We start from the raw sequence: 13408 nt of genomic DNA, 5'->3' as shown, positions 1-13408 counted from the left end.
TGGCTCCTTTGTGCATTTTCGCCTCCCAACTCTCAAATCATGCATAAACTCAACCAAAACATGCATACAAGCTCCTAGGGGCCTCAAACAAACAAATACCCCAACTACAACACTTCAAGCATACTCAAACATGCCACATTGTTCAAGAATCACATAAAACCTAACATTTGCTTAAAAACTCATACAACCCTATACATGCCATTCTACCCCGTAAAATCATTTAAAACTTACTTAAAACATATATTGAGCTTAAGATCGGCTCTTACCTCTTGAAGATCGAGAGAGAGACGACCTAAACTTGGAGATCCACGAAAATGAGCTCCTGAGTTCCCAAAGCTCCAAAACTTGGTTTAAAAGCTCAAAACCTTCAATGCAAGCTTAAAACTCAAGAAAAATGGTGGGAATTTGAAGGAAAAACACTAGATTTGGAAAGGGAAGGTCGGAAGCTTGCTGTGGCCGAAAATGGGAGAAAGCTCGCCCATTTCGGCTAAGTGCCCCTTTTATAGGCGGCTGGCCAGGCCACGTTCGGGGGCCGAATGTGCCTCCGCATCCATACAATGTTCGGCGGCCGAACTTGACTTTCGGCGGCCGAACCTGGACTGCCCTCACTCATGCTTTCGGGGGCCTAACGTGCCTCCAAAACGCATGCATGTTCGGCGGCCGAACTTGACTTTCGGCGGCCGAACCTGGGTTTTCCTCCAAAGACTTTTCATGCAAAAACTCATTTAATTTCACACTTAAAACCATTAAAACATGAAAACATTTTTATAAAACATGATTCTACCCTTCTAGAGGTCTCCGACATCCGAGATTTCACCGGTCGGTAGGAATTCCGATACCGGAGTCTAGCCGGGTATTACATTCTCCCCCCCTTAAGAACATTCGTCCCCGAATGTACCTCAACTAGTATACAAAGCATGGCATAACACATAACATACATACAAAACACATCAACACATAGGGATCTAACCTTAAAAGAGATTAGGGTACTGCTGGAGCATAGACTCCCGTGTCTCCCAAGTGCATTCCTCTAAATTGTGGTGGTTCCACAGGACTTTCACCATCGGGATTTCCTTGTTTCTTAACTTTCTGATCTGGGTGTCTATGATCCGTACTGGCTGTTCAACATAGGTGAGATCCTCTTGGACCTCCACATCAGGCTCACTAAGAACCTTGCTCGGATCTGACACGAACTTCCTCAACATTGAAACATGGAAAACCGGATGGATTCTTTCCATTGAAGCAGGTAAATCCAGCTTGTACGACACATTCCCAATCTTTTGCAAGATCTCAAAGGGTCCGATGTATCGTGGGGCTAGTTTACCTTTCTTCCCGAAGCGAACCACTCCTTTCATAGGAGACACCTTGAGCAATACCAGATCCCCCTCCTGAAACTCTAACTGCCGTCTGCGAACGTCTGCATAGCTCTTCTGTCTGCTGGCAGCAGTCTTGATTCTCTCTCTGATCATGGGTACCACCCTGCTGGTGATCTCTACTAGCTCAGGCCCTGCCAAGGCCTTTTCTCCAACCTCTTCCCAGCAAACAGGTGATCTGCACTTCCTTCCATATAAAGCTTCATATGGAGCCATCCCGATGCTAGCATGATGGCTGTTGTTGTAGGCAAACTCCACCAAAGGTAGATGCTGCCTCCAAGAACCGCCAAAGTCCAGCACACACATTCTGAGCATATCCTCGATAGTCTGGATGGTCCTTTCTGACTGTCCATCAGTCTGGGGGTGGAAGGCAGTACTGAAATCCAACCTAGTACCCATGGCATTCTGCAGACTCCGCCAAAATCTGGAGGTGAACTGGGGCCCTCTATCTGACACTATCGAAACAGGAACCCCATGCAGCCTGACGATCTCATCCACATACACCTGCGCCAACTTGTCCACAGAGTAGCCACTCCTGACAGGAACGAAGTGAGCAGATTTGGTGAGTCTGTCCACAATCACCCATATGGAGTCCACTCTGTTGGACGCCGCCGGTAACCCCACTACGAAGTCCATAGCTATATTTTCCCATTTCCATTCTGGAATAGGTAGCGGGTTAAGCATTCCAGCCGGCTTCTGATGTTCCAGCTTCACCCTCTGACACACTTCGCAGGCTGACACAAACTGTGCCACTTCTTTCTTCATAGCTGGCCACCAATAAACCTTCTTTAGATCTTGATACATCTTGGTGGCTCCGGGGTGAATGCTGTATCTTGCATTATGAGCCTCTCTCATAATGTCTCCTTTTAGCCCTATGTCATCTGGTACACATAGTCTGCTCCCATAGCGGAGGATCCCCTTGCTGTCGAATCTGAACTCACTGTTATTGCCTGACTGGACAGTCCTGGCAATCTTTACTAACTCCGGGTCCTCATGCTGTTTCTGAGCCACTTGCTCCAGAAACACGGGTGCTACTCTCATCTGGGCCACCAAGGCACCTGTACCAGATAACTCCATCTGTAGACCTTCCTCAATAAGCTTGTAAAACTCCTTCACCACTGGCCTCCTCTCTGCCGATATGTGGGATAAACTACCGAGTGATTTCCGGCTTAAGGCGTCTGCCACGACATTCGCCTTACCCGAATGATACTGAATCTTGCAATCATAGTCACTCAGCAGCTCCACCCATCTTCTCTGTCTCAAGTTCAAATCTCTTTGACTCAGGATGTACTGCAGGCTCTTATGATCTGTGAAGATCTCACATTTTACCCCATAGAGGTAGTGCCTCCACATCTTGAGTGCAAAGATTACTGCTGCCATCTCTAGGTCATGTGTGGGGTAATTCAACTCATGCTTCTTCAGCTGCCTTGAAGCATAAGCAATCACCCTCTCATTCTGCATCAGTACACAACCCAGTCCCACACGGGACGCATCACAAAAGACTGTAAAGTCCTCATCACTAGATGGCAGAGCTAAAACTGGTTCTGAAGTCAACCTCTTCTTAAGCTCTTCAAAACTCTCCTCGCACTGGTCGGTCCACAGAAACTTCTGATCCTTCCTAGTTAACCTGGTCAGAGGAGCTGCTATCTTTGAGAAGTCCTGAACGAATCTTCTGTAGTAACCTGCCAAACCCAAGAAACTCCTGATCTCCGTCACTGAAGTGGGTCAAGGCCAGTTAGCCACAGTTTCTGTCTTCTTGGGGTCTACCTCAATCCCATTCTCTGACACTACATGCCCCAAGAACGAAATGCTCCTTAGCCAGAACTCACATTTAGAGAACTTGGCATACAAGCCATGTTCCCTCAAAGTCTGCAAGACCAACCGCAGATGATGGGCATGCTCCTCTGCATTCCTGGAATACACTAAGATATCATCTATGAAGACAATAACGAAGTGATCCAGGTACTGGCTAAACACCCTGTTCATGAGATCCATGAATGCTGCAGGGGCGTTGGTTAACCCGAACGGCATTACAAGGAACTCAAAATGCCCATATCTGGTCCTGAAAGCTGTCTTCGGCACGTCTTCATCCCTTATCCTTAGCTGATGGTACCCCGATCTCAGATCTATTTTGGAGAAACAACCCGCTCCTGCTAGCTGGTCGAATAGATCATCGATCCTTGGCAGAGGGTACCTATTCTTGGTAGTGACTTTGTTCAACTGCCTGTAGTCGATACAAAGTCTAAGGGATCCATCCTTCTTCCTCACAAACAAGACCGGAGCACCCCAAGGTGAGGTACTCTGTCGGATGAAACCCTTTTCTACCAGCTCTTGCAACTGCTCTTTCAATTCCTTTAACTCTGCTGGGGCCATCCTGTAGGGAGGGATAGAGATCGGTCTAGTTCCAGGCACCAACTCTATCTCGAACTCTATCTCCCTAGCAGGTGGTAAACCTGGAAGCTCATCCGGAAAAACATCCTGAAACTCTCTGACAACTGGCACCGAGGCCGGCTCCCTGACCCGACTGTCTAGCTCTCTCACATGAGCTAAGTACCCCTGACATCCCTTCCTAAGCAACCTACGAGCCTGAAGAGCTGATATCAGACCTCTAGGTGTGCCCCTCTTGTCTCCTCTGAAGACGACCTCTGACCCGTTCTGATCTCTGAACCTGACTACCTTGTCCCTGCAGTCCAAGGTAGCACCATGGGTAGATAGCCAATCCATCCCTAGAATGACGTCAAAGTCAGTCAAATCTAGAACCACAAGGTCGGCGGAGAGGCATCTTCCCTCAATAAAAACTGGACTGTATTGGCAGACTGACACTGCCACTGACGGGTCACACTTGGGTCCACTGACCCATAAGGGACACTCTAACCCAGAGACTATCAGACCTAACCTCTCAACGGCTCTCGGAGCAATAAATGAATGAGATGCACCTGGGTCCATTAATGCATACACATCAGAACACCCAATGACTAGATTACCTGACACCACGGTGTTGGATGTGTTAGCCTCCTGCTATGTCATGGTGAAGATCCTGGCTGGAGCTGATGGACCTTCACCTCGGGAACCAGAAGAAGAGGTTGCCCCTCTCCCTCTACCTCTGCCACTGCCCTGAGTTGTGGCTGGAACTGCTGGCTGTGCCACACTACCAGAAGCTGTCTGCTGGGGCTGGCCCATAAAAGGCGCTCTAGGACAATCCCGAGCTATGTGTCCCTCCTGTCCACATCTGAAACATGCATTAGTCCCAGCTCGACACACTCCCCTGTGCGGTCTTCCACATCTCTGACATTCTGTACCATCTGAGCCTGAGCTCGAGCCACCGCCAAATCCCAGACCGGATTTCAACTTGTTCCAAAACTTATTCTTCTTCGACTTCCTGGTGGTGTTATCCCACCTCTTCTTTCCTGAGCTCTGAGAAGAGAAACCTGGTCCTCCTCTGCCTGGGGTCTTAACCCCTGAAGACTGGGTCACTGACTGCTTCACTGACCCCTCAACTATAGCACTTGCCTCCATTCTTCGAGCCATATCCACCACAGTGTGGAAACTTTCTCTCTCAGCTGACTGAATCAGTGAGGAGTACCTAGAATGCAGCTTCATAACATACCTCTTGGCTTTCTTCGTATCTGTATCTAGAGCTTGCCCTGAAAAAGGCAATAGCTCCAAGAATTTATCAGTGAACTCCTCTACACCCATGTGCTCTGACTGCCTTAGTTGCTCAAACTCAATCATCTTCAGTTCTCTAGAACTATCTGGAAAAGCCCATCCAGCGAACTCATTCGCAAATTCCTCCCATGTCATACCGTCTAGTCTCGGGTCAACATAACACTTGAACCATTCCCGTGCCTTCTTGCACTTCAAAGTGAACCCTGCCATCTGAATGGCCCTGCTATCATTAGCCCCTAGCTCATCAGTTATTGTCTTCACCACTCTCAGATACTCAAAGGGGTCATCCCATGACTTGTATTTGGGAGCATCTAGCTTGAGGTAGTCTGTCATCTTTACCTTGCTCCCATCGACTGAGCTAGGTCTAGGAGGTTGAGTAACTGGGACTGCTGGTTCTGTAGGTGGTGGAGGTGGAGGTGCAGCATTCCCCGAGGTAGGGTTTGCCGGGTTTGGATAGAAGGGTGAGGGTGGATAAGCTGGGTACTGCGTGTAGGGTGGATAGAAAGGTGGATAAGGCATGTAGGTAGGGTAGGGGTTAAAGCTGGAGTAATCCGATGTACCTCCCATCGGATACCCTGAACCCTGTGGGAAGGGTGGATAATGGGGTGGAAAACCATACCCCGAGGCCTGAACGCCTCCCTGAGACTCCCCTGTCCCTTCTTCCTCCATGCTCCCATCCAAGTTCCCATCCCTCCTCTGTTCCTCTTCTGTAACCTCCCTCACTCCTGAAGAACTTCCTCCTCTATTTGTCCCCCTTCTGCTAACATCAAAAGACCTTCTAGGGTCCCTTGACACTCTATCTCTGTTGGCTCTACAAGACATTGCCCTAGGCAATGTGGGAGGACGGGCGCTCGTGCCCTCATCCTCAGGTGGCACTCCAGTCAATCGTGCAGATCGACAAGTTCCTCTCATCCTATTCTCTGAAAAACAGCTCATAACAAGCAAACATTAGCATCATATGGTTCATGTGGGCACACATGAACCCTCATCACATATACATCACTCATATCATAGCATATCATTAATGCACATGCATAAAGTCATGGCATTTCACATCATCATGCAAGACAGGACTCAACATCCTATCCTAGTGGACATGACCTTCCTATGGTGCTTGACCTTTTAGAACATCTATGAGCCCGACACTCTAGGTCCGATCCTATGAACCTAGGGCTCTGATACCATTCTGTAACGACCCGAAAATCGGACCGCTACCGGCGCTAGGATCCGGGTCGACTTAAGGCCGCCGGGACCCGTAGCAAGCCTGACATGTAACCTGTAAACCTGTTTAATCCCATACATGATCAACAATCATACATAAAAATTTTAAAACTTTCCTTTCATTCATCCAACTCAACCTGAACATACATTACATAACCATAAACATAATCATGATCCCTCTGTGGGATCTCATCAATGCCCCAACGGGCGATACAACATGAGATGAGTTGGCTTAAACATAAACATTATAAAACATTTCTATAGATCATGTATTAAAGGGATTACAATACTCATAGGGTCAAGCACATCTATAACCTCAATATACCTCATTACATAACATACGGTAATCTCTTACATTACATCATAATACATTTGTCATGTCCACAATCTAACTATTACAACATAAGACATACTTCAAACTCTGGCTAACCTCCTGGTCTACCCTGTACCTGCACATCTGGGGTTAGGGGAGAGGGGTGAGCTACAAAGCCCAGTGAGCAGAATAGTAGAAAACAATATATTAAAATTTCATGCTCTCATGGAATGCAACACATCACAACAAATCACATCTCGGATGGTATTGTCACCTATAGTCCTCTACATAGGTCCAACTGTGCCGGGACGTAGAATGGGTCAACCGGTCTTTCCCTTATCATAACATATCATATGGACCAACTGTGCCAGGGACGTAGAATGGGTACAACCTGGACTTCCATACCATATCATGCCATAACATCATCATATCATATGAGGACTAAAGGGTCATCCAATAACCAATCCACATCAACATCATAAATGCAATGCAACATATTCGTGAATACTAATGCAAACAACCTACTATATCTCATGGCATTCATGATGCATGGATCATGCTCAAAATTCATATTTTATTTAATTTAAAACTTAAGGTTTATTCCACTCACCTCTGGCTAGCTCTGACAAACTCTGTAGCAGCTGGCTCACTGCTGGGGTCCTCGGTTCCTCGGGTCCGAACCTACACAGGTGGACTCCAATGAGGGACCAATCATACATAACATAACTCTAACATACTCTCCAAAAACCCCCTAAAACATCATGAAATAATCACATAAAAACATGCAAGAATTGGCTGAACAGGGCACTTTCGGCGGCAGGTTCGGCGGCCGAAAGTCCCTCCAGAGCCGAAAGTCAGGCAGGTTCGGCGGCGCCTTCGGCGGCCGAAACTCCCAGACAGAGACGAAACTCATGCATGTTCGGCGGCACCTTCGGCGGCCGAAAGTCCCAGACAGAGACGAAAGTCTCCTTTCGGGGGCAACTTCGGCAGCCGAAAGGCCTGCCTCACCAGCCATGTTCGGCGGCCGAAAGTGCCTTCGGCTGCCGAACCTGGTTTCTGCCAAAGGGCAGAAACTTGGCTCCTTTGTGCATTTTCGCCTCCCAACTCTCAAATCATGCATAAACTCAACCAAAACATGCATACAAGCTCCTAGGGGCCTCAAACAAACAAATACCCCAACTACAACACTTCAAGCATACTCAAACATGCCACATTGTTCAAGAATCACATAAAACCTAACATTTGCTTAAAAACTCATACAACCCTATACATGCCATTCTACCCCGTAAAATCATTTAAAACTTACTTAAAACATGTATTGAGCTTAAGATCGGCTCTTACCTCTTGAAGATCGAGAGAGAGACGACCTAAACTTGGAGATCCACGAAAATGAGCTCCTGAGTTCCCAAAGCTCCAAAACTTGGTTTAAAAGCTCAAAACCTTCAATGCAAGCTTAAAACTCAAGAAAAATGGTGGGAATTTGAAGGAAAAACACTAGATTTGGAAAGGGAAGGTCGGAAGCTTGCTGTGGCCGAAAATGGGAGAAAGCTCGCCCATTTCGGCTAAGTGCCCCTTTTATAGGCGGCTGGCCAGGCCACGTTCAGGGGCCGAATGTGCCTCCGCATCCATACAATGTTCGGCGGCCGAACTTGACTTTCGGCGGCCGAACCTGGACTGCCCTCACTCATGCTTTCGGGGGCCTAACGTGCCTCCAAAACGCATGCATGTTCGGCGGCCGAACTTGACTTTCGGCGGCCGAACCTGGGTTTTCCTCCAAAGACTTTTCATGCAAAAACTCATTTAATTTCACACTTAAAACCATTAAAACATGAAAACATTTTTATAAAACATGATTCTACCCTTCTAGAGGTCTCCGACATCCGAGATTCCACCGGTCGGTAGGAATTCCGATACCGGAGTCTAGCCGGGTATTACAGCCGGGACCCGTAGCAAGCCTGCTGTGAACTCTGTATACCTGTGAAATCACATACATGATCATACATTTTCAGTAAACATTAAAACTTTTCTCTGTTCCAAGGCTTAACCTGTGCATAATCTATCTCTGGTCTGTAAAACCCCTGCTAGAGCTCTCATCTTTGCTCTAGGCGGGTCAACTCATAGAATGTTAAGCCTGGTTTTTCATATACAATAAAATCATTTGCATAACCGACCATGTATATAAGAAAGGGATTACAACTCATATGGTCAAGCATCATCTAAACAACATAAACTATCTTTTACATTTACATGTCCACACTAGCTATTACATAACTCTTCTCTTTATCTGTACCCTGCTGACTTCTCTGGACTCTGAACCTGCAAGACTGGGGTTAAGGGAGAGGGTGAGCTATACTAGCCCAGTGAGTAGTACATATAAAACATGTTATAAAACATGATCTCATGGAGTGCATCACAACACAAGTAAATCACATAATCTCAGATGGACTAATTCAAAATTCCCCCACATTGCCCGACCCGCGAAGGAGCTCGTCAGGTCTTCATTCAGCACCCTATGGTACCGTGTGCTCGGCCCTTTCAGGGCTCCTCAGGTCTTCATTTAGGGGGCTAATGAATCCAAGCTACGCCCGATCTGTACATGCACTGATTAATGCAACATCTTCATGCTCACTAATGCAATACGATACACATAGCATAAATGATCCATGAAACATGCTAAAAATGTTTGAGTTCTCATATTCAAAGCTTTAGTTCAGTTCCACTCACCTCTGGCTGACTCTGTACTGACTCTGCAAGTTTTGAAGCAGTGCTCACTGCTGAACTCCTTGGTTCCTCTGGTCCGTTCCTACACAGGTGGACTAAAATGAGGGACCAAACTAACTCAAGAACATCTCGAAGAAACTCCCCACAAACCCTCTAAAACATCCTAGAACAAGCATATAAAACATGCAAAAGAAAGCTGGACAGGGCACTTTCAGCGGCAGGTTCGGCGGCCGAAACTCCCCTCCAGAGACGAAACTCATGCATGTTCGGCGGTACCTTCGGCAGCCGAAAGTCTCGTCCAGAGATGAAACTCAACCTTCGGCGGCACTTTCGACGGCCGAACCTTGCCTCCAGAGACGAAAGTCCAAATGTTCGGGGGCAAGCTTTGGCAGCCGAAACTGCCTCCACAAGGGGTTCAGCGGCCGAACCTTCCTTCGGCGGCCGAACCTGGTTTTTCCCGTTGGGCAGAAACCTGCTCTGTTTCATGCAAACTTCACCCAAAACCTAGCCAACATGCATAACAACTACTCCCAACTAGCATATACCATATAACATGCATAAAGAGGTCTAAACCTCGCCTAAGACCTCCAAACAAACATAGCAAACAACACTGAACATGCTTAACACAAAAATCACAAAAAACCTCATCTAAACCTACTCATGCATACTACCCATGAAACTGCCATAAAACCTTCAAAAATCAAGAAAGGAAGTTCAGGATCTTCCCTTACCTCTTCCAAACAAGAGATTGAACGATCCCTACGTGGAGATATGGAGAACATAATCCGTACCCTTCCAGAGGATTCCGGCATCAGAAATTCCACCGGATTACAGGACTTCCGACGCTGGACTCTAGCCGGGTATTACAAAAACAATGGATGGATCATGATCATTCTTTGGATAAGCTTTACTCAGATAGATCTTCAGAATACTTTATAGTCTTTACAAAAAATGGTTTTGCCATTTCCAACTTACCATCTCCCGCCCTCCATGATAATTTTTCTTCCCCATAAGATACTTTGCCAACCCTAAGGTGGAGGAAATAAGTAGAAAGGAAGTATTTTCTTTTTAAAACTCTTGTTAAAAGATAAGTCAAATTTTGTAGGATGCGCCTATAATACTCGGCTAAACTCTGATGTCGGAATTCCAGTTTTCCGATAGAATCTCGTTAGAATCCAGAATCTCAAAACCAGAAACTTTAGAAGGGTAAAATGGATCATTATAAAATGAATTTTAAAGTATTTTAAAATATATTTTAAAAAAAGGAGATTTTTCAAAAATTAAGGTTCGGTTACCGAACACAAGTTGGCAGACCCAACTATAAAAGGTCTCCAACTTTATTTTGAGAGTTTTTCTCTCTTGTTTTGGGAAGAGGTGAGCCTATAATACTCTTAATGTTTTTCGCTTTGATTTTTCCTAAATCCTTTAGAAATTCATGAGATTTACCTTTATTTTGAAGAATTAAGTTAAATTTTTCAAGTTTTAGCTTTTGGGATCTTTGGAGCTCATCTCTTCTTCTTCTTCTTTGAATTTTCTTTATTGCTGTGGTTGTGTTTCCTTCAAGAGATAAGTTTGGCTTTCTCAAAACCCGTTGCTTTTGGCCTCAATGCGAGTTTTGTGTAGCTTGAGTTGTTGGAATTATAAAGCATGCAAGGTTAATGTCTTTTCCCCTTTTTATGTTGAATCTTGAGTTTCTATGTGTTGAGTTGATTGCATGTCAAGTTTTACTTCATGAGATGGAAAATATCTTTATATATTTTAAGATCATATTTGGGATTATATTAGGTGTAACAGGATGTATAGTAGGCTCGCTACGGGCTCCGACGACCTTAAGTCTATTTGAACCTTAACGCCGGTGGTGGTTCAATTTTTGAATCGTTACAGAGTGGTATTAGAACCCTAAGTTTATATGATCAGACCTAGAGTGTTGGGCTCATAGATGTTATAGAGGGCAAGCACAATTAGAAAATTCATGTCCACTAGGGATAGGATGTAGAGTCCTGTCTCGATGTATGTATGCTTATATGTAATGCCATGACTATATGCATGTGCATTGATGATATGATATGTATGTTGTGGGTTCATGTATATCCACACAAACCATATGATGCTAATTTTTATTTTCTAAATGTTGTTTTCTAGAAGACAGGATGCATTACTCACGTCGATCTGCACAATTAACTAGAGTCCCACCTGAAAATGAGAGTATGGATGCCCTTCCTTTTGCTGCTCCATCAAGAGCACAGAAAAGTAGAAGTAACAGAGGAGAAGCGTCAAGGGACCCTAGAGGGTCTTTTGATGGAAACAGAAGAAGAATAGATCTGGGTAGGATCTCTACAAATGTCAAAGAACCAATGGGTGATGACCAGAGGAGAGATGAAAGTTTAGGTATGAGATTTGAAAGAGTGGGCATAGGAGAGTCTAAAGGAGGAACAGGAGGCACCCAAGTTGTAACGACTCGGAAATCGGACCGCTACCGGCGCTAGGATCCAGATCGACATAAGGTCACCGGGACCCGTAGCAAGCCTAACATATAACCTGTCATACCTGATAAATCCCGTACATGATCATACATTTACATAAAAATTTTAAACTTTTCATCTACCAAGCTTGACATGTGCATGCATCACAACTATAAACATAAAACCCCATACTAGAGCCCTCATCAAATGCTCTGGTGGGACATCATATCATACATCAAGCTTGGTTTAACATATATCATCATTAAAACATTAACATAAGATCATGTACAAAAAGGGATTAACATAACATTAGGGCCAAGCACAATACTAAACCTCATAACATTTTTACACAGTACTTTACATTATATTATCTTTCATGTCAACAACTAACTATTACATACATAAGACTTCTATTCTTACTGACTTTCTGGTCTATCCCGAACCTGCAAACCTGGGGGTTAAGGGAAAGGGGTGAGCTACTAGAGTCCAGTGAGCAGAATAGTAAAACAGTATATTAAAAACTATGCTTTTATGAAATGCATCACATCACAAACAAATCACATCAAGGATGGATGTAACGACCCGAAAAGCGGACCGCTACCGGCGCTAGGATCCAGATCGACATAAGGCCGCCGAGACCCGTAGCAAGCCTGACATGCATCCTGTAAACCTGATTATCCCATACATGATCAACAGCATATATAAAATTTTTGAATTTTTCTTTTACCAAGCTCAACCTGTGCATGCCCATAAACATATACATAAACATAAACCCCACACTGGAGCTCTCATCAAATGCTCCAATGGGGCATCTCATCATACACAAGCTTGGTGGAAGATAACATAATAAAACATAGATCATGCTTACAAAAGGGAATTCTAGACAAACTCGGTCAAGCACATCTTCTAAACCTCAAATTCAAAATCAACAATTTTATGACATAACAATATATCATTTTACAATTTATTATGTCCACATTCTACCTATTACATACATATGACTTCATTCACCTCGACTTCTCTGCCTAGCCCGAACCTGCAAACCTAGGGGATTAGGGAGAGGGGTGAGCTACTAGAGCCCAGTGAGCAGAATAATAAAAACATTATAATAACATTTCATGCTTTCATGGAATGCATCACATCACAACCATATCACATCAAGGATGAACTTGTCACCAATAGTCCTCTACATATCCAATAGTGCCAGAACGTAGAATGGGTCCTGGTCTTTCCCTTACATAGCATAACATAACATTCCAAAGTGCCAGAACGTAGAATGGGTCCTGGTCTTTCTCTTACATAGTGCCAGCGAACGTAGAATGGGTCCCACTGGTCTTTCCTTTCCATACCGTACATATCATATCATTACGTCATCGGTCGAGGACTATGGATCATTCAACATTCATCCACAACAACAACATAAGAATGCAATGCAACATATTCGTGAATACTAATGCAAGCACCCTAATATATCACATGGTATCCATGATGCGTGAATCATGCTGAAAAATTCATTATTTACTTTTAAAACATAAAAGGTTATTCCACTCACCTCTGGCTAGCTTTGACCAGACACTGGAGCAGCTAACTCACTGCTGGGGTCCTCGGTTCCTCGGGTCCAAACCTACACAGGTGGACTCAAATGAGGGACC

The sequence above is a fragment of the Manihot esculenta genome, chromosome 4 (genome assembly GCF_001659605.2).
Source record: "Manihot esculenta cultivar AM560-2 chromosome 4, M.esculenta_v8, whole genome shotgun sequence".
NCBI classification, from domain to species: Eukaryota; Viridiplantae; Streptophyta; class Magnoliopsida; order Malpighiales; family Euphorbiaceae; genus Manihot; species Manihot esculenta.
The sequence above is the reverse complement of the archived record's forward strand: the minus strand, read 5'-3'. Positions refer to the sequence as shown.